The sequence below is a fragment of the Alosa alosa genome, chromosome 10 (assembly GCF_017589495.1).
Source record: "Alosa alosa isolate M-15738 ecotype Scorff River chromosome 10, AALO_Geno_1.1, whole genome shotgun sequence".
NCBI lineage: Eukaryota > Metazoa > Chordata > Actinopteri > Clupeiformes > Clupeidae > Alosa > Alosa alosa.
The window spans coordinates 1,525,899-1,551,981 of NC_063198.1; the positions used below are offsets into that span (position 1 = coordinate 1,525,899).

At 40.6% G+C, this 26,083-nt stretch overlaps 1 protein-coding gene across 3 annotated transcripts in view; it reads left to right on the forward strand.

Annotated features, from left to right (window-relative positions):
- The first annotated feature begins 2,466 nt into the window (after positions 1-2,466).
- The window catches only part of nicn1 (nicolin 1), an 85,141-nt gene continuing 61,524 nt past the window's right edge, over positions 2,467-26,083 (forward strand). For 2 of the 3 annotated variants that reach the window (XM_048254790.1, XM_048254792.1), the window contains exon 1: positions 2,473-2,642. The gene's annotated coding sequence lies outside the window, so the exon portion shown is untranslated. Of the gene's footprint in view, positions 2,643-26,083 lie in introns of all 3 variants that reach the window. The other variant, XM_048254791.1, reaches the window with a different exon arrangement.

A 26,083-nucleotide genomic window follows, 5' to 3' on the forward strand; every position in this document is an offset into this window, starting at 1 on the left:
CTGGTGCTTGTACTAAATTACTTAGATACACTTAGACTGAGGACAAAAGGGCTACAGACAGCAGGTGGCAGTACATAATGAAACTGGGTGAACTCCATAAAAGAGGACCGAGTCATCCAGACAGTGGGAAAATGGGAGACAGAGTGGCGAATGCAGGTGATTAGATTAGATTCAACTTTATTGTCATTGTGCAGAGTCCAAGTACAGAGACAACAAAATGCATTTTGTGTCTAACCAGAAGTGCAAAAAAGCAGAAAAGTGCAATGTGATATACAAAGTAGTTGGTGCATAGACAGACAAAAGATATAGTGCAGTGTAGATAGTGTACAGTTGTTTTCAGAAGGTGGTTTAGAGTATAAATTAAATATAAGTATGTGCAGTGTATTAGCAGTAACCTTAGAAGAGCAGAATAAATATGGCCATGTAATATAAACAACATGTACAGATATGTGCAATGTAATGGCAGTACCATAGTAGTAGTAAGAAAAATATTAGATATATGCAGTGTATTATGCAGTGAATATATTACAGACAAACTTAATAAATATGGATATTTAGTATAAATCATATAAACAGATATGTACAGTATGTACAGCTATGTGCAGTGTGGTAACAGTACCATTGTAGTGCAGAAACAGTAACATTATAATAGTATTAAGAATAAGTGTATGCAGGATGAAGAGCAGTAGAATATGGCTATGGATAAGTTTGTAAATAAATAGACACTATCGATGAGATAGGGTAGTCCAGTTGTGAGGGGGTGGGGTGGGGGATGTCCGTCTCCTTGTTGTCCCTGTCAAGGCTGCCATGGTCGTATAGTATATATACTCTACGACCATGGCAGCCTTGAGTCACCATGGTCGTGGACACCTCAACAAGCACAGACAAGGAGGCATCATCTTGGTGAGGGGGTGATGGGGGCTTAAGTTGGATTGGATGTCACGGGATACAGAGCTAGAGTTTAGTAGGGTGACAGTCGAGGGGAAAGAAGCTTCCTCTGAACCTGCTGGTTCAGGTGTGAGGAGAGACCTGTAAAAGCCTCCCTGAGGAGAGTGGGGTGAACAGTCTGTGGTTGGGGTGAGAACAGCCTTTGATGATGCGGCGCCTTGCGCCAAGCATCGCTTGCCCTGGATGGCCTCGATGGAGGGAGTGAGGAACCCGGTGATGCGTTGGGCAGTTTTCACACCCTCTGCAGTGCTTTCGGTCATGGGCAGAGCAGTTGCCATACCAAAAAGGTGATGAAGGTGGAGCTCATAAATCAAATATTCAGTCACAGTCTAGCAGATGCCCTGCAGTAATGCAATGTAGAGCTACACCTTCCTCAGTTCCAGGGGTGTGAGGACCCGTTCAGCTCATTATTGGTAGTCCTTGAGCAAGGCAGTTGTTCTGGGGAGATATAAAATAAATAAATTAATAAAAAGGGATTGGAGATGCATCTTATTTTTGTTGAGTGAATTACATGTGAATAATACAGTGTTGGGCAAGCTACTTGGGAATTGTAGTGAGCAAAACTATCAGTATCTTGAATTTCCCCTTGAGGATCAATAAAGTATCTATCTATCTATCTCTATCTATCTAGTTACTCTGCCATGAATAAAACTTCACTACACAAAACTACCACCCCAGTCAAATGTAGCAAGCTTAGTAACACAAACACAGCAGTAAGCTACTTTAAAATTGTGCTAATTTCACATGACAAAAGTGTAGCTCGTTTGGCCAAGCTACTTCATATAAAGAAGTTAAGCTATTGAAAAGTTACTTTATTCAGGAAATAGTGAAGCTACCACCAACACACTTATTACTAGCTAAGCTACAAGTAGCAACTGCCCGATAATAGCTGGCCAATGTTATATTAGTAATATTTGATTAATTTCTACAATAGCATTCTTGTGTCAGTTGTAATGTAAGTCAGTGTTATGGAATATGACTCATCAAGTCTCTGTTCATAGCCGGGTGAACACCTGAACACCTAGCAATTAGCCTAGCTAGCTGGCTACGATTTACATACAATAACAAAGATCCTTGCTCCTTTTCAACTCTCTGGTAATATTGCATTCACAAAATACAACCAATAGTACGATAATGTTAAATCTTACTTGTGAAAAGTAATCCCCCGGCCCCGTTTGCGATGGTCCCGCGATATTCTCACTTATAGCGGCTGCATTTCCTGTTTCCAGCAGCCAATGCTGTGTCTACTCTGGCACAAAGGCTCTGGCATTGCAGCAAATCACCCAGACGTCATTTTTTTTACTTCTGACGTCAGACGCAAAGTTTTTGCGCGTGGCACACGTGAAAATTTGATGTCTGACGCTCAGACGTCTATTTTTTGCTCCTGAAGAAGTAAAAAATCTACACGTGGAGGCGTTATTTTGACAGACGTTTTGTCTTGAACGGCTTGCCATAGTCATCAGTCACGTGATTTTTATGGAAACGACACAAGCCTCGAACCGGGGCTTCATCTGGCACGCCCCTTTCTGCTCGACACAAGCTCCGAAGCCTCGCTTCATTGGGCACACCACTAGTCACGGCTGGCTTCTAACAACAACGGTAAAGTTCAAATCAACTGACATTGTGATGAAATCGCGTTCGTAAAACACTCACGACAAGGAATGCCATCAACATAAAGCGTACTGTATTAATAGGTAGGTCTCTACTTTTGATGAGACATTCCACGGTCTGAGGGCGCATCTTATTGAACTGTGATGACGTTAACGTTAGCCTACTGTGCCTTTCCTTTATTTAGCTAAGTTAGCGATACATTAGCTAGGTCTACCCTATGGGTCTACCCTTGCCTGGTGCCTTGCCGGGCCGTTGACGTTATCTCTACGGACTTAAACTCTTGGACAGCTAGAAGGCTAACAGTTGTAATAATGTGATACAATGGCATAGCCGTGTGTGTGTGTGTGTGTGTGTGTGTGTGTGGTGGGGGTGGTTCATTAATAGCCTAGCTTCTAACCCTGGTGCTGATGTTGCAGCAGGTGGGGTGGGACAAGGCTACTAACACTTAGTTAGCCTACAGTCAATCAATCTACCGTTTACCCCAACGTTAACTTCACAGTCAGTGGTTTACCCATATCGCCATACATTTGGGATTCGCGAAGACTAGTCTAGCCTAAGAAAAACGAAGCTGTCAGTATTAGCTCAATATTGACGTCTGGTTTTAACCAGAGGAGTATTCCAGAAAGGAGGTTTAACAAACACTGAGATAGAACTTAACCTCTGGGTTGTCTGAACCTGTGGCGACTAAACCCGAGCTGTCGGTTCCAAAACACCGGTTACCAGTTAGTTCAATCAACCCTGTGTTAGATAACGTATGATAGAGTTGTGCGCGTTCACGGCGAACTTATAAAGGCATCATCAATTGAGAGTCGAAACCATGAGTGAAAGTGGCGAAAGGAAGAGCACCATATTTTTCAGAGGCGGAGTAGTCGAGGCTTACGAGGAGAGAACTGTTAACAAAAAAAGAGCAATACCAGAGCCCGTCTAGGGAGAGCCTGGCCACTTCGTATTAAGTCCCATTGCACCGAATTTTGGTTGCAGTTCCATGGTTGCCATGAGTGCAGAATGAATGGGAGTCAATGGAGCTAGACGGCTAAATTTGTCTCTTTCACCTGATTGTCGTTGACAAATTTGACTCAGATTTTATTGTAGTTTGTATAACTTCAACATGGGTTATAGGTCAAAAGTTGAATAAACGAGTACTTATGTCCTTTTGATTTCTTACAGGTTGGATCGTTGTTGCCCATAACACGCTAGCATTGTGCTAATGAATGACGTCATTGACACGTTTGAAAGGCTTTTTAGAACAATTAAGTGACTTTAAAAAATATAATACTCAACCAAGTGTATTTTCTTTGCCTCCCCTTTCGAATACAATATTTAAATTACTTGAAAAAAAAATTATATATCGAGAAAAAGTGGATTTTTGAGGGGTACAGCTCCATAGACCTCCATGCATTCTGCACTCATGGACGAGCGCCCTCATGTGGAACCACAGAAGGAACTGCAACCAGTTCAGAAACCGGAAGTTTTCAGAGAGTGGCAGTTCTCCCCTTATTAGACAATCTCTGGCAATACTTAAGCGCCTGCGTCCGAGACCTTGCTTGGCAGAGAATAGCCTAACTGACCGTGTAAATGCGTATGTTTAAGATGGCCTATTTAATGTCAAAAGAACAATTAAATAATTCACTGGACATAACATATTGTATTGACTGCTTTGAATGATGCTTTCTTAAATTAGGCCTAGCCTAGTTGTCACAGGTTGAGTGGGCCATAGAATTCTTTGAGAATCCCAAATGTAATTTTCTATTTTAACGCGGGTCCTGCAGCTGTGGGCCAAGTTAAACTTTTGCAATCCATCATCGGAAGGGTGAATGTCGGAAGGCATGGGTAGCCTATTCAGAGGCGATTCTAGAGGCCAAGGGGGCCCTACCGACAAGTGTTATCACCATTAGGTTATTATGTTAAATATTAAAAATACAAAAAGTGTATTATAAAAATTATTATATTTTGACATGTATCTCACAAAGTATCATTATGAGTGCCTAGGTGTATGCACTCATAATGATTCTCTACAACAACTTTTTACTGCATTGCCATGAACAAAGTAGAGGCAAAAAAGGGGTTTCTTTGTTGAACAAATTGGGATGCAATGCAGGAATTTGCTAGGATCTCAAAACCGGATTATGAACATGCTTTGCCATAGAGAAACACACGATAGCGTTGGATTATAAACATGCTTTGCCACAAAAACGTGGGGTAAGTCCAGCTATATGAAGTTATTATTTTGAAGGATGTACTAGGTATCAAATGATTGCTCTGTGTCTCCTCTTTCATCTGACATGCGTGGCATATCTATCCGATCACGGGTCCGCGAGTAATTCAAACGAGAGTAATGGGTGCGCAGGTGAACGCAGAGAAGTATAGACTGTAAATATGATGCAATTTGATATAATGTTTTTTATTTTCATACTTGATCGTACAGACAAGTGCGTAGTCTCGTTGGAAAGCTCCACTTCTGCTCTGTCACGCAATAAAGGTTTCAATGAACAGTTCCGGAGCAATATAACAAAGAAGAAAGGGTGTGTTTTTGACACACTTTGCGTCAAATCGGGTTCTAAAAAATTAACGCGTATGCTTGGTCCTTACTGCATCACGATTAACATGTTATGGCTGACAGCCCTATTACAAACATAACGTTAACCATCTCCTTGCTTAACTAGTTGTAACTGTCGCTACCTGAAGTTTACTGTCGTATAGATGCAAACCATGTTCAATCTTTCTGCCAATTAACATTAGCCTACTATAACTTCATTGAGTAGGCTACACTGTAAAAAGTTTCTGTAAATTTACACCCAGATTCCAACATTATTCACCTGTTTCCTTCAATAAACAGGACTTTCCAGTCATTAGTAAGACAAATGTGTAAAATCAGGCTCCAACACTGTTATTTACCACGCCCGTAATGTTTATTCTGGAACACGCGTACTTCCGTTATCTATTATTGCGTTACCTTGAGCTGGTGATGGGAAGCTGTCTGCTGAGAGAAGACCATACGTTGGAATCATACCCAAACCCATCAACACAATAAGGTGAGTTTATCTGTCATCTTTGACCAGAAATACAACGTTTGAAAGGACACTGGTCATGTTTATACAAGTTCTATAATACAACATCTCTGAATGTTACCCTGCTGAAACGAAGTTAGTAGCAGTGCTATTCAGCTAGCCTAAACCACGCTTTTGCCCTTAAGCCATGCGTTATCGTTATCACTTGTTGATCAAATTTTACGTTTCTCCATTGCAATCTGAAGCCATCTAAAAGTATTGGTATGAGTAGGGTATGCGTAGTTTTTTAAAGTTTAACTCGCGTGATTTACCTGCTATAACACTGTTTGCTAGCTAAGTCTGCTTAGCATCATCAGTTTAATAAACCAGTGGCCAAATAAACAATATGGCACAAACGGATGTAGTGTAGTGTGACTACTGCTTTCAGTGTTTACTTGTATGCATGGATTTCGCCCGTGCTGGTAATTACTAAAAGTTGTGTTAAGTCCTTCAGTTGACAGTTTAGAAAGCTAATGCTAGTTAGTAGCCTAGCTAGCTTTCCATAGCAGAGGTGGTTGCATGACACGTGTATGGTATTCCTCCTGAGTTCATTTGAGCTAGCGGCATGCAACAGGAAGATGTTTACATGTCATATATGTGGGCATCAGTCCACTGCGTCTATTTATGTGAGCCATACCTAAATTCATGACAATATACCCAATATAGACCTTCCATGCTGTGTTCCAGATTGCCAAATTAAAGAGACATGCAGGTCTTGAATTTCCCCTGGGGATCAATAAAGTATCTATCTATCTATCTAGGTCTTTAGACACACATATATAGAAACCATAAACAATGTGGTTTTGATAAGACAGACAATTTCAAAAGCAAGCACCCTCACTTTGCACACACATACACACATTCCTCACACAAACATCTTATCACACCTGCCTCATCACTTTTAATCATTCAACGGCAGACACACATACACACACACACACACACACCTTTCATACTCACCTTGCAGACAACTCACATTCACTCACTCCTTACACACACACACACACACACACACACACACACACACACACACAACACACTCACAGAGATTACATTCACTTTCTCACTCACACACACACACACACACACACACACATCATGAAGAGTTGTTCAGTGCCTTTCTTTTCTTTTGCTAAGGGATGGGCTGCGACTGTAGCTGATGTTGAGTCTTCAAACCTACCTGTGGCCATCTCCTGATATTACTAGGTATGTTTGTTTTCATTCACTAGAGTAATAATGATCAACATATACATATTTAAATCAACTTTTGAACTAAAATGTTTTTTTTTTTTTTTTTTTTCTGTATTGAATTTTGTTTTGGACAAAATCTAAAAAGGAATCTAATCATAGTTGACATGTGGATCTATATCTTAAATTGAATATGATAAATTCTTTTTTCAGGTGAAGCGACAAGGTAATCATCAAAAGTGGATGGTCAGCATTGAATCCTTAATCGTTTGTGAAGGGTCCAACCTGCCACATTTCTAACAGGGATTGCGACATGTTTCTCCACCTTCTATATTCTGAATCTGCAATATCAGGAGGAGGCAGTGTGCACCCTTGAATTCTTCCAGAGGTAAGTTCATGTCACACTTCAAACCAGAGTTTGTTTTATCGTGGTATGTATTGGGGGTTGTGTAGTAGTCTACTATGTAGTTATAAGCACTACTATGCAGGATTACACCCTCTGAAGAGAGCAATCATGCATAGTACTGCTGTAATAACCACATAACACTATACTTCTACTTTATACAACTGATTAAATCAATATATAAATAAATGCAGTTACAGTAAGTAATAAATGTCAGTTAATTTCATTGTGAGAAAGTGTGTTAACGTTACAAATTCACATCCGATTCATTCACTTTGGCACAATTTTCCTCTACATGAATCCTAGTGTACCCTATCAGTTTTGTAAACTCTCATGATAAATTCTTTTTCAGGTGAAGCGACAAGGTAATCATCAAAAGTGGATGGTCAGCATTGAATCCTTAATCGTTTGTGAAGGGTCCAACCTCGCCACATTTCTAACAGGGATTGCGACATGTTTCTCCACCTTCTATATTCTGAATCTGCAATATCAGGAGGAGGCAGTGTGCACCCTTGAATTCTTCCAGAGGTAAGTTCATGTCACACTTTCGAACCAGAGTTTGTTTTATCATTGGTATGTATTGGGGGGGTTGTGTAGTAGTCTACTATGTAGTTATAAGCACTACTATGCAGGATTACACCCTCTGAAGAGAGCAATCATGCATAGTACTGCTGTAATAACCACATAACACTATACTTCTACTTTATACAACTGATTAAATCAATATATAAATAAATGCAGTTACAGTAAGTAATAAATGTCAGTTAATTTCATTGTGAGAAAGTGTGTTAACGTTACAAATTCACATCCGATTCATTCACTTTGGCACAATTTTCCTCTACATGAATCCTAGTGTACCCTATCAGTTTTTGTAACTCTCTCTCTCTCTCTCTCTCTCTCTCTCTCTCACAGAAAAAGGCCCAGAAGAAGCCTAAGAACAATCACTAATAAGTAAAGTGAATGTTACTTGATTTCTCATGAATGTTACTTAATTCCCTCCCTGATTATCATTTATACTCATCTCTTACTTTAAATTCTTCTGGACATAATCTGTCAGTTTATTCATTCTCACATGTACACAAGGCCAATGCGATGCAATGATATTGATAATTGATAAATATCTGTGATGATTATTCTGTATCTTATTTGATTTTGAAATAGTACTACTTTAGATAACATGTCTACATTTTACATACATATGTGATACACAAGCCTAATGCGATGTTTTTATTTTCCATGATAATTCTTTTGTACCTTATTTCGATTTTGAAATACAACTAGATCAACGTGTCTACATTTTACATTCATAATTGATACACGAGCCTAACGCGATGTTTTTGTTTTTCATGATAATTCTTCTGTACCTTATTCCTTGTTTTTAAAATACGATTTTCAAAAATACTACTAGATAGCGTGTCTACATTTTAAACGGGCCTAATGCAATGTATTTGTTTTCCATTGTAATTCCTCTGTATCCTATTACCTGTTCTTTGAAATCCGATTTTCAAAATACTACTATGTATCTACATTTTACATTCATACATGATACACGAGCCTAATGCAATGTTTTTATTTCCATGATAATTCTTCTGTGTCTTATTCCCTGATCCTGAAATACGATTATAGTCAGTCTACATGTTCCTGAATTACTATTTACTATTATCTTGCTTCATGTCCCTTCATCTTTCAAAGATTATAAAGATTACTTTACTGTTAGACTGTCAAGTAAGTGCTGTGAAATAAAATATCTGTTAAACTACAAATAAGTAACTGATGTGAAAAAATGGATTTTTATCTTTAAAATGTTGATTTGAGAGTGGATGAACTCAATATGTGGAACTTTTTTCCTGTAATTGTAAAAAATTAAAGACCTGTTGTGTAACTAACGTGAAGATCACATTTTCTTCTTGTTACCCAACATGAAAATGATGTTATATACTTAACAGGAATTTAATGTTATGGTAGTCTGCCGTTAAACAACGGGAAGCTCCTGGAAGTCCTGCCAGTTGTTTCCTGTTAATTTACAGGAAATTAATGTTGTTATTTTACATTAACTTAATGTTAAACCAGGGCACCGTTAAATAACAGGAACTTCCTGGAAACTCTGCTGCCAGTTGATTCCTGTTTTTTTACGGGAAATTTTCTTACAGTGTAGGCTAAATGCCAAACTCCGATGTTGATCCAACATCACTGCACCCTCGATTGACGTTTACCACAGTAGCCATAAATATGTGCGGATTCTTTGAACTCTTTTGAACACAGATCCGTGTTTATAAGGCCATAGCATAGGGCCTATGTACAGATGTACTGTTTGTACAACAGGGCAGGAGCACGCAAAATACATCATTTAATCTCTATGGACGAAATTCTCGCTTGACCCACCAGCAAACGCGATGAGACCAGGTCGGGGGCCCCCTAGCAGCTCGGGGCTCCAAGCAGTTGCCTGCCTTGCCTGTTGACGAGGTGCACCTCTGAGCCTATTGGACACATTTCGGTGCACATTTGGAAAATTTAATAAGTGATGCTGACCTGCCAGTTGATGAAACTACACTTTAATGATCCTCGTGGGTTTGTGTCCAGGAAAACAAATGAAGTTGCGCAGGAACTGCTTTAGCGCAAGGCAAACTTTACGCACCGACCAACAGCTTGCCGATATGCTCTGCGTTTCCAACACTACAAAAACTCCCAGTCGGAGAGCGTGTGTAGCCTATTACAAATATTTTATCCCAAATGCCATCAGCATTCTTTTTTGTACTGTACTTGTTTTAATTATATCTTCAATGTGTCTGAGATGTTGTTTGTCCATCTGTCTGGTGAGCCAAACACAAATGTCCACTATGGTGTAGGCTAGCTAGCCTACATTAAAGATTTATTTTATTCTATTCTAATCAACCATGCGTAATGTAGGGATGGAGAATGCTTTTCAAGTAGCCTATATTTAGGATTCAGCTGAAAAACTCTAGCGCTCTTGAAAAACTCATTTGGAAAAGAATGGATAGGCTATCATGTGATGTCGTGGTCTTATCGCCCTCTCACGGTGAATTGCACGGATGAATATTACATGATTTTGTGCTTCTTTGTCAATCGGACCTTCACAAAATGAAACGCCATTGTGTGACAAGTGTAAAAATAGCGGCCTGATTGAACATGCACTGAAATAACCGAACATAATTGAACATAACCTGAACAAAACCTACCCCCTACCAGGTTAAGTTCAGAGCCTATGTTACCATAGTTACTTACATAGCCGGAGGGTTGCCGGTTCGAACCCCGACCAGTAGGCACGGCTGAAGTGCCCTTGAGGAAGGCACCTAACCCCTCACTGCTCCCGAGCGCCGCTGTTGTTGCAGGCAGCTCACTGCGCCGGGATTAGTGTGTGCTTCACCTCAATGTGTGTTCACTGTGTGCTGAGTGTGTTTCACTAATTCACGGATTGGGATAAATGCAGAGACCAAATTTCCCTCACGGGATCAAAAGAGTACATATACTATACTTAGTACGACTCAATACGCTTTGGTGGTATTATATGCTGTGGGCTTTAATTACACTGTAAAATCCAATCCTTATTTACCTTACTAAAAACATGGAAACCGATTGCCTTGAAAAATCAGACTAAAGTGGACTGGGATTCTAAAACTGAGCTTACAAGCAATTCCTTAGTGTAGTGTATTAACACTACAGCAAATTCCTCTTTAACCTACCTAGGTATTGCAAGTGAAGAGTACTTTAGTTTTAATTCATAAAATTCATGTTCTGAAGTTGAGGTAACTAATCAACCAATTCCTCATATCTGGAATATGTAGTAACAGTTACTTGAACAGCAAGTTAATCTTACTTGGTGAAACCATGGAAACCGATTGCCTTCAATTTAGCAATATTACTCTTATACACAAGTTTGAATAAAAATAGGCTCTATTCTAAAATAATGACATTTACAACTGCATCAGGTACAAATACGGCTTTGAATTATTTATTATTCTTGTAAAAACAACAAAATTGTGTTCAGTTTTAATAAAAAAAAAACATCTTAAAATGTCTTAAATGGCACAATTTAGCTGTAGCAACAACCTACATCTTCCTTTTTTCTCCTTGAACATTTTATAAAAATCTTTTTTAAAGGCCTAAAAACTAAAATATACACACTTTACCTGTACCAAATAAAAATCAACACAGTAGTCTAACGTAAATTAACACAATAAATGAAAAATACTGTCTTCTTAAAGGGATATTCCACCATTTGGAGAATTACACTCATTTTCCGCCTCTCCTTGAGTTAAACAATTGATTTTTACCTTTCTCCAGTTCATCCAGCTGTTCTCTGAGACTGGCGATACCACTTTTAGCTCCAGCCTAGCATAGATCATTATGCTTCTAAAGGGTGCAGATAGGGGCCACTGCACTTAAAACTTAAAAAGATGAAGCTTTCCGAACTTTGAAATTGCGATCAGTGACTGGCATCGGGTGAACGAAGCTTTTCGAAGTTGAACAGGCTATTAAAAACTATTTGCGCACCTCCATGTCACAGGAGAGACTGGGCTCTCCCTTCTATGAAAAAGACGTTAGGCTACCTGCAAAGTTTGCGGCAAAGCAAGAAAATGTTTTTTTTCCTGAGTCAGGATATGGCGAGTCAGTGTCATTTATTTGTCCACTGTTAGCCTATAGATACAGACCAGTACATCTTATCAATAGTTTGAATGTCGTGTGTGTTTCTGCTCATTGACAAATACCGTTCAGCACAATGATTCATGCCCAATTAATTCCCCTGTTAAAGTGTTAGCCTTTGTTACACTATTTGGTTTTCATTGATGTAGCCTATGATAAACACCATATGGCAAAATATGTGACTCAGCTAATGTTATAGGCTATACAATTGAATTTCCCCTCTTAAAGGCAAGCTGGTGTAGCTTATTAGACTAGGCTACTATTAAAATACACCGACAGTAGCCTTGGCTATGTGTAAAGTAAGCTATCGCATGATTTCATGCACGAAGTGAAAAGGGCCTTGCATCTGTCAAGTTCGCACAGGGCCTCGCATCCCCTTGCGACGGCCCTGCAGCTCCTCCTAAGACAGTGAGGAAAAAGTTAAAATACGTGATAAACACGGGAAAAGTTGACAGGTTTGTTTCGGTCCCGGTGATTATTTGTGAAATTGTGCAAACGACAGCCTTTTCAAGGCATTTCAAGGAAGGAGTCAGAGCATGCAAGCTCCCAAATTGACCCAGTAGCCTAAGGCATCAATAAATTGTTGGGACTGGGGAGGGTCATGCGTTTTTTCTCAATCACTTTGGAGGGTCATAGAAAAAATTCTTGCTGGCGAGGGAGGGTCACGTCTTTTTTGACTAACGCTCCCAAAACTCCTCCGGTAGTCCCTTAATTAAATAAATAACGAACAGTCCCTAATTGATTAATAGCCTAGGCCTACACCAGCAATTGTTGAACATTGACCTGTACAGGACATTGGCAGTAGCCCAGCCTAACAAGCAAATGTTGCAAAATACATCAAAAGACGCAATTAATAAGAAATAAATAATGTAATCTGCATCGCTTTATTTAACAAACTGCAAGCAACAAGAGCATTGAGTTCGGCTGTAAGGCCAAACCCCAAGAGCAAAGCCTATCTGTTAAGGCAGTCGATAGGCTATATAACGAGCTGTGTGCCTGGAAAGATGATAGATGACGGCTCTGGTCATCCCATACCCTCCCCCCACTTCCTGTAGCCTACCATTATGATGGCCTGTAGCCTAAAACGACTCGTTGCCGTTTTGTGACATTAAGCTTTTTCACGTTAAGCCCCCCTCCTCCATCCCCTTCTTTCACAAGCAGTGGGGGAGTGCAGGGCACAAAGTAACACTTTTTGATAGACAAAGGAGGGTTCTCCACGCTTCTATCGTTTGGCCACAATCCGTTGCAACCAGGCCAGGACAGACAGAGAGGAGATATTGGTGCAGCTCAGATGTCTTCTTAATTTTCTTTATTCTTCAGTTAAAGGTGCAGAACATTATTAAACTTTGACTAACATTTCGATGTGTCGATGTTTTTGACTAACGAACATCGAAACGTTAGTCAAAGTTTAATAATGTTCTGCACCTTCTACTAAAGAATAAAGAAAATTAAGAAGACATCTGAGCTGCACCGCCCTCCTCCTTCTCTAACACTTTTGGCTTTGGCTAAATATTTCTAAAATCATTTGAGTTTCACTAGTCACATGTTTTAACAAGCAACACTTGTTATTGAACTAATAACAGACCTGTGTCGAAAATTGACTTTATTTTCCATACGGAGAAATAACATATGCAGAGTCTAACCAAGGTCAATCTTGCCAAAAAAGCCCTCAAACCTGAAAACACATGAGGCAAAAGTGCAAAACATCACAAAACTAACTAAACTAACACGCGCATATTTTTGTATTGCAATCATTGTAGCCTACAGTTGTAACAGCGCGTAACAGTCGTTTTACTCCCGGATCGCTCATTATAAAGAACGTTTAACGTGTCCCAAAACAGCTATCAATTAATCACCAAACGTCTTATAAACAAGTATTGCCAGAAGCAACACCTTGCAAAAAATGATAACAATAGGCCTAGGCCTTTATATGGCTCTGCTCCTGCCTAGATTCGAACTCAGAACTACCTGAAAGTTGCAGACCTGTTCTGGAAATACGTGCATTAACCCACTTTCGACCGGCCAGACAACGCTATCTGCTTCGAGTAGGCCTATTGGGTAGGACTGTAGCCTACACTGGTTGCTGTGGCACAGTCTTGAGTGACCGAATTCGTTTTTCTTTGTCATATGAATGCTGTCATTTTGTTAACATTACTGTTAAGGAGATGCTGTAGGCAAAGTCTATATTTCAACCTCGTTAGTGTAGTAAAAAAAATCAGAACTATTCACAAGGTTTCTGGGCAGCATATTTATGTTCTGTTAGCAAGTTTAACTTCTCATGACTACCGACAAAGTAGCCTACTGCCAGCTGACGAAGCTCTCATTACTGAGAGACAGACACTGTACAATCAAGAAATCTTGCCACTGAATCCAAAACTATGTTTAACATTATGTACAAGGCTTAGGCTACAGTGGACTAGCATGTTGCAGGGGCTGCTAAAAACACAGAGAAACGCACTGAAAACGCGGCCAATCACAGCCCTTTCTGTCGAATGCGCCGTCTGGTTCGACCGTGGAACTCCACAGCGGACTATGCTGCCCCCAAGCGGCTGCAGTTGTACTTACATTTCACCATTCACAATGATCGTGAATGAAGTGTCAATTTTTTAACTGGGACCCACTGTAAGCTCAAAAAAAAGAAAACATCTCAGCAGAAGATTTTTAAGACTTTGCAATTTTGGTGGTAGCTTGTTCTGACCCAAACCAAGCATCACCTTTTGAATGAAATTAAATGTATTTTTCATTGACTTGGGGTAATCAAGGTGTAAGGCATATGATGACCCAAACAAGATGCAGAGTGCCTCAGGCAAACTTTTGAGACCATCCATTACCAGCCTCCCCTCAATGATGATGGCTGTAGACACTTGCTCCAGGTGGATAAGAGTTGGATCAACCGGTGTGTCATCATCAATGACCGTCAGCAGCCCAAAGGAGACTTGTGCCCCTGCGCCCTCACCATCAGTAACCTGTAAAACAAATAGAAACACAAAGACAACAGTTAAATATATGATTGATTAGTTATTAGCGTCCAAACTGTACCTTGCTGAAATATAAAATAAATTAACGGTAATGCTGCTGCAAGTAGTCCAAGCTTTGTGTTGATCTCTTGAGGATGTCATCACCATGAAATTAATGATACAAAAGATTTAGAAACATACAAGCAATTTTCAGCATTGTATTACATCCATGGGAACTTACCACTTACCGTAAATGGTGATTTATTTGCATGGCTAGGCCGATGCCCGAGGCACCCCCATCGGAAACCTGTTGGTAGCATCGGCTAATAGCGCCAGATTTCGGAGTGCAGGGGACAAGCCGAGATGAGCTATGAGACAAAAGTTCAAGGTATCATGTTTCAACACACTTTAGGTCAGTGGTCCCCAAACTACGGCCCGCGGGCCAGATACGGCCCGCCACCTTATTTTGGGTGGCCCCCCAAAACATGTCTGTGGTAAATAGCATCTGGCCCGCACGGGAGGACGACATCGTCAAACTATAACCTCCGTAATTTCCTCCATTCATTCTCTATGGCGAGTCTTAACAGTACACGTGTAATACTCTTTTTCTCCACTAGTGGTTGTTTTGGCGCTGTTTTGCGTTTACCATAAAAAACGGAATGAAATGTAGGCCTACCTGCAAACAATGTAAGAGGCCTATGCTGACTGCATCAGTGCTCAAAGTATTCTAAAAGTTTATCAATTAATTGTTAATAACTAACTAACTTCTATTCAAGTCATATTTCTGGGACTTCCTGGGATAATTATTTCCATTTTTTATTCACTCGTTCAAATGTTAATCCAAATTCACAATTCACAAAGTTCTCATCAGGTGAGTGAAAGTTAGAATGGTGGTAATTTCAGATGTTTTTACCAGCACTTCATAAAACTCTCATAGTTTGAGAACTTTAAATTGTTTGTAGGATATTGCTTGTTCACAACTTGAGCTGTGTATGCAAAGACACAGAGTTCAGAGTTCACACATTGTAAATAAAATATACTTTTGGGACTCCCTGCCAATACTTTTGGGAATGCTAAAGTCTTTTTATTCATATTATTTAATTTGAGCTACATTTTACATGGCATGATGGCAATATAAACACAGCTAACAATGGTATTAAATTACAGTAGCCTATGATTAAATGTAATGGAATATTCAACTAAGGTAGACTGTTGTTGTTCACAGCACTAAGCTATTTATGGTTACTGATATACTCAGTCTCTGGCCCTCTCTTAGAGCCAGGCATAGTGAGCTGGCCCTCGGAAGAAAAAGTTTGGGGACCACTGCTTTAGGTCAATATCATACCGAACTTCTCGTTTAAATGTTGAATACACACTAGTATGAAAATCACAGCCTTCATATGGGCATGGAATGTTCTGCTTTAATTTCAAATGACTACGCACATGTGTGAAAAAATCTGCTTCAGTGCAGATGACTGAAAAGTGCATAAACAATCCATATGAAGACAAGGTATTGGTTGTTGCCGAGTAAACCCGCCATGTCTTAGACGATAACTGACATCTTTTGTCTGCCGAAAAAATGCAATGCGTACATTTCCACTGCATGCTTACACTACCATCTTCTAAATTCGCAGCTAACCTTAACTTTGATTCTGTATTCACTACCTCCTGCTTTAAAATTCTAAATTAGCTGCCAACTTTGAATTGACCGATCCCAAGCTCCACCTCCCATTGTCAGTCCCATAGTTACTGTTGCTAAGTTGGACAAGTTTGCAGGAAAGTGTGCGAGAACGCGTGTTCAACATGGGGACGCAGCACCCCAATTTAGCCGAGTGCAACAGTGTATGCTGGATTTCTGGGCGTCAAGTAATATTGATATATTCAAAAAACAGAGGCCAGAAAGGCCTTCAGTATGCGGAAGGACACATTCACAATGTCCGCTGTTATCAACGAGGTGGAACACCACAAATCGAGGACAAACCAATCCGGTGTTACGGATCTTAATGGGATATGCATGTTAAACAATTACTCGGGATAAACAATTAGCACGCTATCACAAGCAGGTAGTTTACCTTATTTGCTGCAGATGTGACTCTGATTCAATAAACAGGTCTGTGCAAACATATGGTGTTGACGTGCCATAACAAAATCTAACCATATTTCGAGGATTACTTGAAGACGGGACCAAGTGCTGCAGATCCAAGTTCCCACGCAACTTGGGAGAGTGGCTAGCCTATAGGCAGCTCATGTTGGGGAGGTGGAGAGATAGCTTCGCTTCGGTAGGCCGATAGCCTACTTATTATTTTGAATGGCTGCTTTAGAAGGAAGAGATCAAATAAACATGATACAAGTGTATCTAAAAGAAACCACTAGATCTATCCGAGTTTAAACCTACCACGCACGACATATCTGCATGGCAGGCGCACATGATTTGATCTTTAGAAGACATTGGCTATCTCTCGTTCAGCCATCAATAATGCATCGCAGTAGGATATTGCGTTTGTTGAAAAAATGATCGTCTTCTATCCCAAGTTAAACATGGCAAGGTAGCCTGTGCCTAAAAGCTGAAAGTATTCTTGTTGTGTGTAAGGCGATACGTGATTGAGTATGAGTGTGCGAGTTCAGTTCCTGCAAGGTAGGTATAATTTTTTGCGTAGGCTTATGTTGTCGTTTTAACAGTGGAAACCAGGTTTAGTTATGTTTTTATGTGTAGTTATGAACACAAATAAAGGGAACATTTTCGTACACACTCAGATTTCTTTACTGAAAAGTAGCAGCCTATCCAAAGTTATGCAAAGTTAGGCCTGTGTGTGGTAGCGTTTCACACGGTCAGGATATCGGATGTCACTTCTACAAGTACCCCAGGCATATATTTGAACCTTTTTGAGCTCTTTAGTTATTTAGTTACTTAGTCTAGTCGCAAAAGAAGCATTATAGCATTCGCATAACCGGCGTATTGTCATACAGAATGGACACTAGAAAATTCAAAATTGACCGAGGTCCTCCGAAGTCCTCATTGTGACATAGTAAAAAGGGGCGGGGCTTGGGATCGGTCAATTGGACAGTAATTTACTAGTAGTTAAAGTTACACATTAATTTATCCAACTGTTAATGCAAAACATCTGTGGGGGGAAGGGGGGCCATCGATCTAACGTTAGCTCCTTCGAACCAAAAACATGCCTGGGCAAAAAAAAAAAAAAAATCAGTTCACCAACATGTACAGTGGGCAGTGCGTCGACTTGGCCAGCTTCACTCGCGGTCCGCGCGTGGGATCACGCGGTATCACGCGACTTTAATTTGTATTTTCCCAGTGAGACGCTGCAACAAGTGAGCAGGGTGTCTCGTAAAAAGAAATGGAGCCTGGAAAACCCTACACAGACTTCACTACAGACTTTAGCAGACTGGTTTAGAAATAATTTAATAGCCAGAAATATGCCTGCCCTGCCCTAATAAAGAAATATTTGGTTAACTGCGAGTGAATCCCGTTTGCAGCCGTAAAAGAAATGCAGGACAAATTAAACATTCTGCAACGATGATAGACAGACATCATTTGGACAAAATATAGAGCATATTAACCTCCGTTGCTCAGCCAAATGCCTTCCTGTTACGTCCTGTTATCACGGAATTACAGGCGATAAACGATTTTTGATGGTCACAAGTTTACTTCATTAGCGGTTTATTTTTTTGATTATTAAAGAGTGTTTTTCATTTAAAGGTTTGACTTTGTGCTTATTCAGTAGAGCATTTAGTGCTCTTCCCAATCCCAGACGTTCACATTGCATGTTTGTTTGTAATGGATGCAACCGCGAGATAGGCTACGCGTTTGACGGCAATGAGATGTTAACAGACATGAACCAAGACATATAGCCCAGCAGCAATCTAGGGACTGTTAGATTTATTTATTGAAGGGGCCACCGGAGGAATTTTGAGTGCTTCAGTCAAAAGTTGCATGACCCTCCCTTGCCTGCTAGAAATTGTTCAATGACCCTCCGACAGAATTGTTAAAAAAGACATGACCCTCCTCTGCCAATTGTCGCTGTCTTCCGCCTGCGCTGCTTTGCGCCACAGCCACACACTGTGATAACGTTCTTAAATCAATCTTTCCCGTGAGCTTGCATGCTACCAGTCCTTCCTTTTTGAAATGTGTTGCGCCTGTTTGCACAATTTCACAAATAATCATATGAGATTAATAATATGACAAATAATACCTGTGCACGGGGACCGAAACAATGCATGCCAACTTTTTCCGTGTTTCTCACATATTTTAACTTCCCCCCGCTGTCTTGCCGTTTTAATGTTTTCCCGTAGAATATCCCATATTTTAATACTCTCATAACAGCCCTGCCATCGGGCCTGTCTCTGTGTTGCCCTGTTGCTACCCCTTGCCCTTCCAACGAAACAGATGTCTTCAAATCATCGTTTTCCTTGCTTGAAGGCGAACTTAGAATGATGTTAACCTATTTAAGTTTAACGGCGTGATTGTCGTGAGAGCACGATTCATTGGCGCTTGCATGATCGGCCTTATGTCTACGTGCGCACCTGAGGCTACTCGGCTACTAGTGAAAGAATTTCCCCTGTTTGTATGTTCACTCCAAGTTGGCCTACCATAACTTACCAACTCTGCACTGTAGACCCTAACTGGCTATTTATATTTTTCTGTGAAATAAGCAAATGTATTTGTTCAACTTTATGAAGCAAAATTACGCATAGGCTACTTGGAACATAATACATTTATGTATTTGTTCAACTTTATGAAGCAGAATTATGCACTAGGCTACTTGGAACATAACACATTTGACAAAGGACAGATGTATGTTATAGTGACAAAATATACTTTCAGTGTTTTACGATGTCTTTGTCATGGGGAAGTTTTTTTCCCCATGCATTTATTCTAGGCTACTGTCAGTGACTGCCGTGAGAGAAGCGGGTTCTGTTTTTTGTTCATGTCAGTGACTGACGCGAGAGAAGCGGGGTCTGTGTTGCGTTGCGTTAATTTATTTTCAATTGGGCGTGCCGTGTCGTCCACAGCTCAGTTCTGACAAAGCCGAATTTACTCCTTTTGAAACAATGAGTGCGCGCGTTTGTATGGTTATATTGCTTGACAGGGGGGATCCCAAGCAGCTTTCAGCCATAAGGCTACTTTGAGAACATTTCCTAATTCACCCGACACTAATATTCAAAATGTTGAAAACTATTTTGGGCATAGCCTTAACTGACCACCGATTCCGTTGACTGGGGGCAGGGGGGCCATCAGACATTTGAGCCCAGTTAATCCGGCCCTGCCCCCAACAAATCACACCTTCCCACCAGCTGTGACCGCTTAAAAGAAGTCAAGAGGACTCCTAACTCACAGACCTATTCACAAACCGGTTTTGTGGCATTTCACCTGTTTTGAAACCCTATGCGGTTCAAGAGCTTCCAATCGTGAGGAAGCAATTTTGCATTGTAGGCATAACTAACATGCAATAACGCCACCAACAACAACCAAAACTAGGCTACTCATTGTCAACATGTAAATTAAATGTAACATTATTGTGAATCAAATTAAAATGTTCTCTTTTGCAAACGTAGGCATAGGCATAGTAACAGATTAATTTAATAATGTTACAAAGATACTACATCAATCCGTATGTTTCATTAGGCTACTAGGCTATTTGTTTTGCCTTACTCTTGATTCATTTAGGCTAGGCCTTTTTATTCAGTTATTCATCATCTTCTGTCCTTGTGTAGCGCACGCATTCTCAGACCTGTCACCTGCCACTCATCGTAAGGGAGGTGTTTGGAATCATTCCCGCGTTACAATCATCAGCCAATCAAGGTGGTCACTTCAGTCAAGCTCGTGCATGAGTAATAACGTCATCCATAGCAACGAAGACTCACTCACTCTTAGACTGTTAGTCAAAGATTCTAGAGCGCTCAGCTCCAGAATCTGTTCAGGAGTTGTCATTTTCCCTTACTAAGAGTAGCCTAGGTCTGAAAGGCTTTGTGAATAACTTAATAAGAGAAACTCCTATAGCTAAAATCTTTTATTGCTATTTAGGAGTAGTCTACTCCTAGTGGTAAGATAAAAGGCTTTGTGAATATGGCCACTGGTGTCTAACCCAATGCATAGCCCATTTACACAAAATAATGGTCGAATATAAGGCTACTGATGATCATTGTTATTTAAGAACATGCAGAGCACCAAAAATATCTTGCTCGTAAAAAAGCATCATACCGCACATTGTGGCGGGTCTGTTATTTAACCTACTTACTGTAGGGCAGGCCTTCTGTTAAAGAATTTTATATAAAGCCTGCGCTAACAGTAATCCTCCTGCCCCCGATACCACAGCTGTGGATAGTGTGGAATGCAAGTAATAACACAATCCAAAGTGTGTCTCAATTGTCCCCCGCTGACCACCTCACACATTTCTCTAGATTTTGCAACGACCTTACATGACACAATGCCATAAAATGCCAGTGTTTAGGACACCGAATAATGTTTGTAATGATACCAGTTAGGCCTACGTTCAACAGTAACATAAGTGTAATGAGCTATTCATTGTCGAAGGTGCATGGTGAAGTGAAATTCTTACTTTGGAAAACAAACATTTGCCGATATCATTGGATAGGGACTATGCCTACTTGTTTATTTTTTACGTAGCCTACAATGGCCAGTTCAGACAAAGCCGAAATTACTCATTTTGAAACATTTGTATGGTTATATTGCTTGACTTAAATCCCAGAGAGTAGGCTAGGCTACCGCACCCCACAGTGATGGGCTTAGCGGTCTTACGCGTTCAGTGTGGGGTATAAATAAGCTGAGAATTTAGCTATTCGAATATTATAAATATAAATATAAGTTTACGATGTCCCAAACGGAGAGCCATACTTCGATCTCTATGCTACTCACCAAAATGTAGGCATGGGAACATGATTAAGTATCCAACTGTCGTGTGTTAAATTATTGTGATTACGAGCCAGTGGTTTTCAAACATTATGCGTGACTCGGACATCTATGCAACAGACTCATATCGTCCTTACATTCGCAAAATGAGGACAAACAGACTGCTCAGATAACAGGTGTACCTCCAGTTATGCACAGTTTTAGTCAAGTCATTTAAATGTGCTGGTGAAACAGTTGTGTACTCTGGGCACAGTTCTGGGCACAGTTCTTCCAGAGCTTTGTGCCAAGTAATAAGAGTCGAGATGTTTGTGTGAATGAAACGAAGCGTATAGGCCATAGTGTGACATGCGTAAACCAATGGTGTAGAGATGACGCCACAGGGTTTTATTTAAGAGAGCCTACGTTTGTAGGCAATTTATATTCACAATACTTAGGCCTATAAATAGTATTTTATTTGTATTGGTTGTTTAGAGTAAAAAAAATCAGTCGGTCTTAATGCAAGTTTACAACCAGCAAGTCGGTTGGACTAAAAGGGGGGAAAAAAAAAATATTTGCGTCGGTTCTAAATTGACAGGGTCGGTCGGGTTACGGCAAACGAAAATATTTTTAAGGATGGCCTGGTAGTGTTTTTTTGCGCGTCTGAAGAAGTCAGCCAAATATGAATGTAATTCTGCGGCATAAAGCAGATGTATTTGTTTATTGTACAGAAAAATAAAAATGACATGTCAAGCAGTCAATTGACTACATTGCAGTCAAGAAGTAGGGCAAATTAATTTCTGAAACCAAAGCGTGGGTCATAGTTGACTAAGCCTCTATTATGTAGCCTGTTAAAAACGTCGCCAGATAGTATTAAATCGGCAACAACATTGTTTTCTGCAGAAGCCTACCCAAGGCTACAGATGAATTCTAAACAGTCATTTCTCTACTCTACTACTCCACCGTGTAGTCAAGCCTTAAGACATACCCAAGTAGCCTAAATCGAGGTAATGTTTAATTATGCATGATATATTTTGTTATTAAATTCGTAGGCTGGGATTACTCTCGGCAAGTCTCCTGCTTTTTCAGTAGGGGCGGCAGGCAGAGCGACGCACAGTGGCTGAAAGTGGTACTAAAGCTTCACGCAGCTTCACGCCTCGTAATGCGCGACTGAAGTGGTCATTTGAAAGCGATGCCCACTGTATGTCCTTACAGCTTACCACAAAGTCTTCCGAAAGGAAAAGGTCTGATGTTTATTTTTTAATCTTCTGAATGCTTTCAACGATTCTTCGGAAGAGCAAACAGAGGGCGAAAATTCAAATCACACCCCTCCAGCACAGTAACGTTAACGTCTTCCTTGCATGCTCCCACTTCTTCTTCTTCCCTGCAGAAATGCGCGCAAGGGCGCCTCCTAATGGTAGAAATTTGTCACTGTTGAGGTTACTTGTCTCAGACAAAAAAGCATGTTATGAAGTAACATGCTTATTTCAACATGGAAGTAACTGTTACTTTACTCAAATCATTAAGATGCACACATTTGTTGCTGAAAGTAAAGTAAACAAGGTTAATGCAAGTTTACACAAGTGTTAGATTTTACAGTGAAGCACATTTCGGGTAGCCTATCCTATATCTGGGCAATAATTATTGAACAAATTGAAGTCTACATGCCATGACAAACATTATCAGTAGTAACCTATAACTGACTATTAAATAGATTGTTTGCAAGTTATGTTACTCACTGCTCCCCGAGCGCTGCTGTAGCAGGCAGCTCACTGCTCCGGGTTGTGTGTTCACTGTGTGCCGTGTGTTTCCCAAATTCACGGATGGGATAAATGCTGAGACCAATTATCCCTCACGAGATTAAAAAATATACTATATACTATTAGCACTATACTATCTCTTGTGTCCCTCCACTGGACAAAGAGTAGGGGTCCTTCCCTAAGCCATCTGAAGGTGCCCTTGTAGTCCAGGCAATCTATGAGAAAAAATCACCTAACCCAAAACTAATTGCAACAGAAATTATTTTTGTTGTATTCAGTTCATGAAACCTTCCCATATCACATACCAAAAGTCCATGAAAATCCAAGTGGTGGAACATTGTCAAAATTGGAATTATTTGTGCATAGCTCAATGGCAAAAAGCTGTCCTTTGGCAGTTTGATTGAACTTTCATAGTACAGGGGATATGTGAAAATTAGGTCAAATTCTTCCATACAAGCATGAAACTTGGTGAACTTGTACAGTTTGGAGCCCTGAACATTTTCAGATATAAAACCATTATCAAAAAACCCTAATGGTTGCCGTGGCAACCATTAAATGTTCCACTATAACCGAATTACGCCTATATTCTTCATTATATCTCCAGAACCAAACATGGTATCTCAGAACAAGTGATGCCTACAGGGATGAGCAGTATTTATGGTACTGTGATTTTTTTCAGATTTTTTCGGAGAGGGTCACCTGGCAAATTGCGCTGAAATTGGGTGATTTCACACGGAATGACCCAGATGTCACTCTCATCGGTTTAAAGCATGGGTTCCCAAACTCCATCAATGTGGGCCTCCCCTCTGAAAACAGTGACACCTCCACGCCCCCCCCCCGCCACACAATCATTTTCAAATAACGATATTTACTTCAGTTAAGCCACTTAAATCGGTGCTATACTATGCAATGCAATGAGTTAATAATAAAAAATGACAGCAAAACGGAATCCATTGAGAAGAAGCACTTTATCAGACAAACATTGGTCTATTTACTATCGTATCATTTCAAAATTCGAAATACAATAAAATATAAATTGTTCCAATTTAACAAGCTGTATACTTTTGAGGCTTTCAGAATAAAATGTGCACCCTCAGACAAACATATAATATTGTTTCATAACTAACCAAACAATCACTGGTTAAAAAACAAATCAACAAGGCCTAAATCGAGGCCTTTGGGCTCTATACAACGCGCATTAAAGGCTGTAAGCTGCTGTAGGTCTGTAGGCTACTGTAAAATGTAGATCTGTCACCCAAGACAAGTGCCCTGTTGGACAAAGAGGAAATTAGTAAGCTATTTATTTCACCAATAGAAAGCTTATTGTATGTCCATATCCCTGAAGGAATATTATTCTCACCTTAATGTGAAGGATGGTGCTGCGCCCGCGTTGCGCACAGGTGACTTATACGGGGCTGCTAAGTGGAGAGGAATAGGCGGAGATCATCTTCCACTGCAAGCCGTGAACGATACTTGTTCTTTATGTACGTCAAGGCAGAAAATCCAGATTCACACATGTAGGTGGATGAGAAGGGTGTGAGCTTCCTCAGAGCTTTTTCCGTGAGGCTGGGATACTCGTTCTCCACTGATAGCCAGAAGCTTCCGATGGATGCGCGTAATCTGCTGCAGCTCCCGGTCAGCTGTCAGATCAGTCAGAGCTTCCTTCTCGTGGATGGACAGTCCGTCACTTGGTGTTGGGTTGAACATGAATGGATTTCGAATCCACTCGTCCTTCACCGTCTCTTCTGTGAAGTATTTACCAAACTGCCTGAACATCCCTCGGAGGTGTTCTGTAATCACAGACTGTATGGTGACTAAAGGCAAATCTGCGCGCGTCATGACATCTTCTACTGTAGAAAACATCTCCACAGATCCCTTGTCGGCCTTGTCGATGTATGATACAGTGACTCCAAACAGCGGCTGGGGCCACTTGCTGTACTCTGATTATGAGGCCACTCCGGCAGCCTATCAAAGCTCTCGCCCCGTCGCTGCCACAGCAGCCTGTCCAGTCAATGTCATTCTCTCTCATGAAAGCATTCAAAATAGTGAACATTTCCTCACCAGTTGCACGGGCAGGTAGGGGACGGCAGAATAAAAACTCCTCTTTAATATCCAGGTCTTCTCTGTAGCGCACATATACAAGCATTTGTGCACAGCTGGCCACGTCAGTGGATTCGTCGATCTGAAGCGTGAAAAATGTACTCTTCTTGATGGCGTCAATCACTTGGTCTTTAACGTCCAACGCCATGTTCGAGATCCGTCGGGCCACGGTGTTGTCCGATAGCGGTATTGGGTCTAGTTTAGCCGCAGCTGCCTCTCCGATCATTATGGCACACATGTCCTTGGCGAATGGCAAAGCAAATGTCTCTCCTATGCTGTGTGGCTTCCCTGCTTTGGCAATGTGCAGTGCACCTCGATAAGAAGCTTCAGTGGCCTTGGAATTCGTTGTGCTAAAATCCCGAATTACTCTTCTTTTTTTTCCCCCTTGTAGCCCCTGAAGTTTTCTTTGAAAGAACTCGGGAGGTTTTTCCGCAAACTCGCGGTGCTTTGTTGTCAGGTGCCTGCGTAGCTTAGCAGGCCGCAGGCTGTCATTCGCCAGCACCTCTTTGCAAATGACACACTGTGGTCGAGGGTTATCAGTAGAT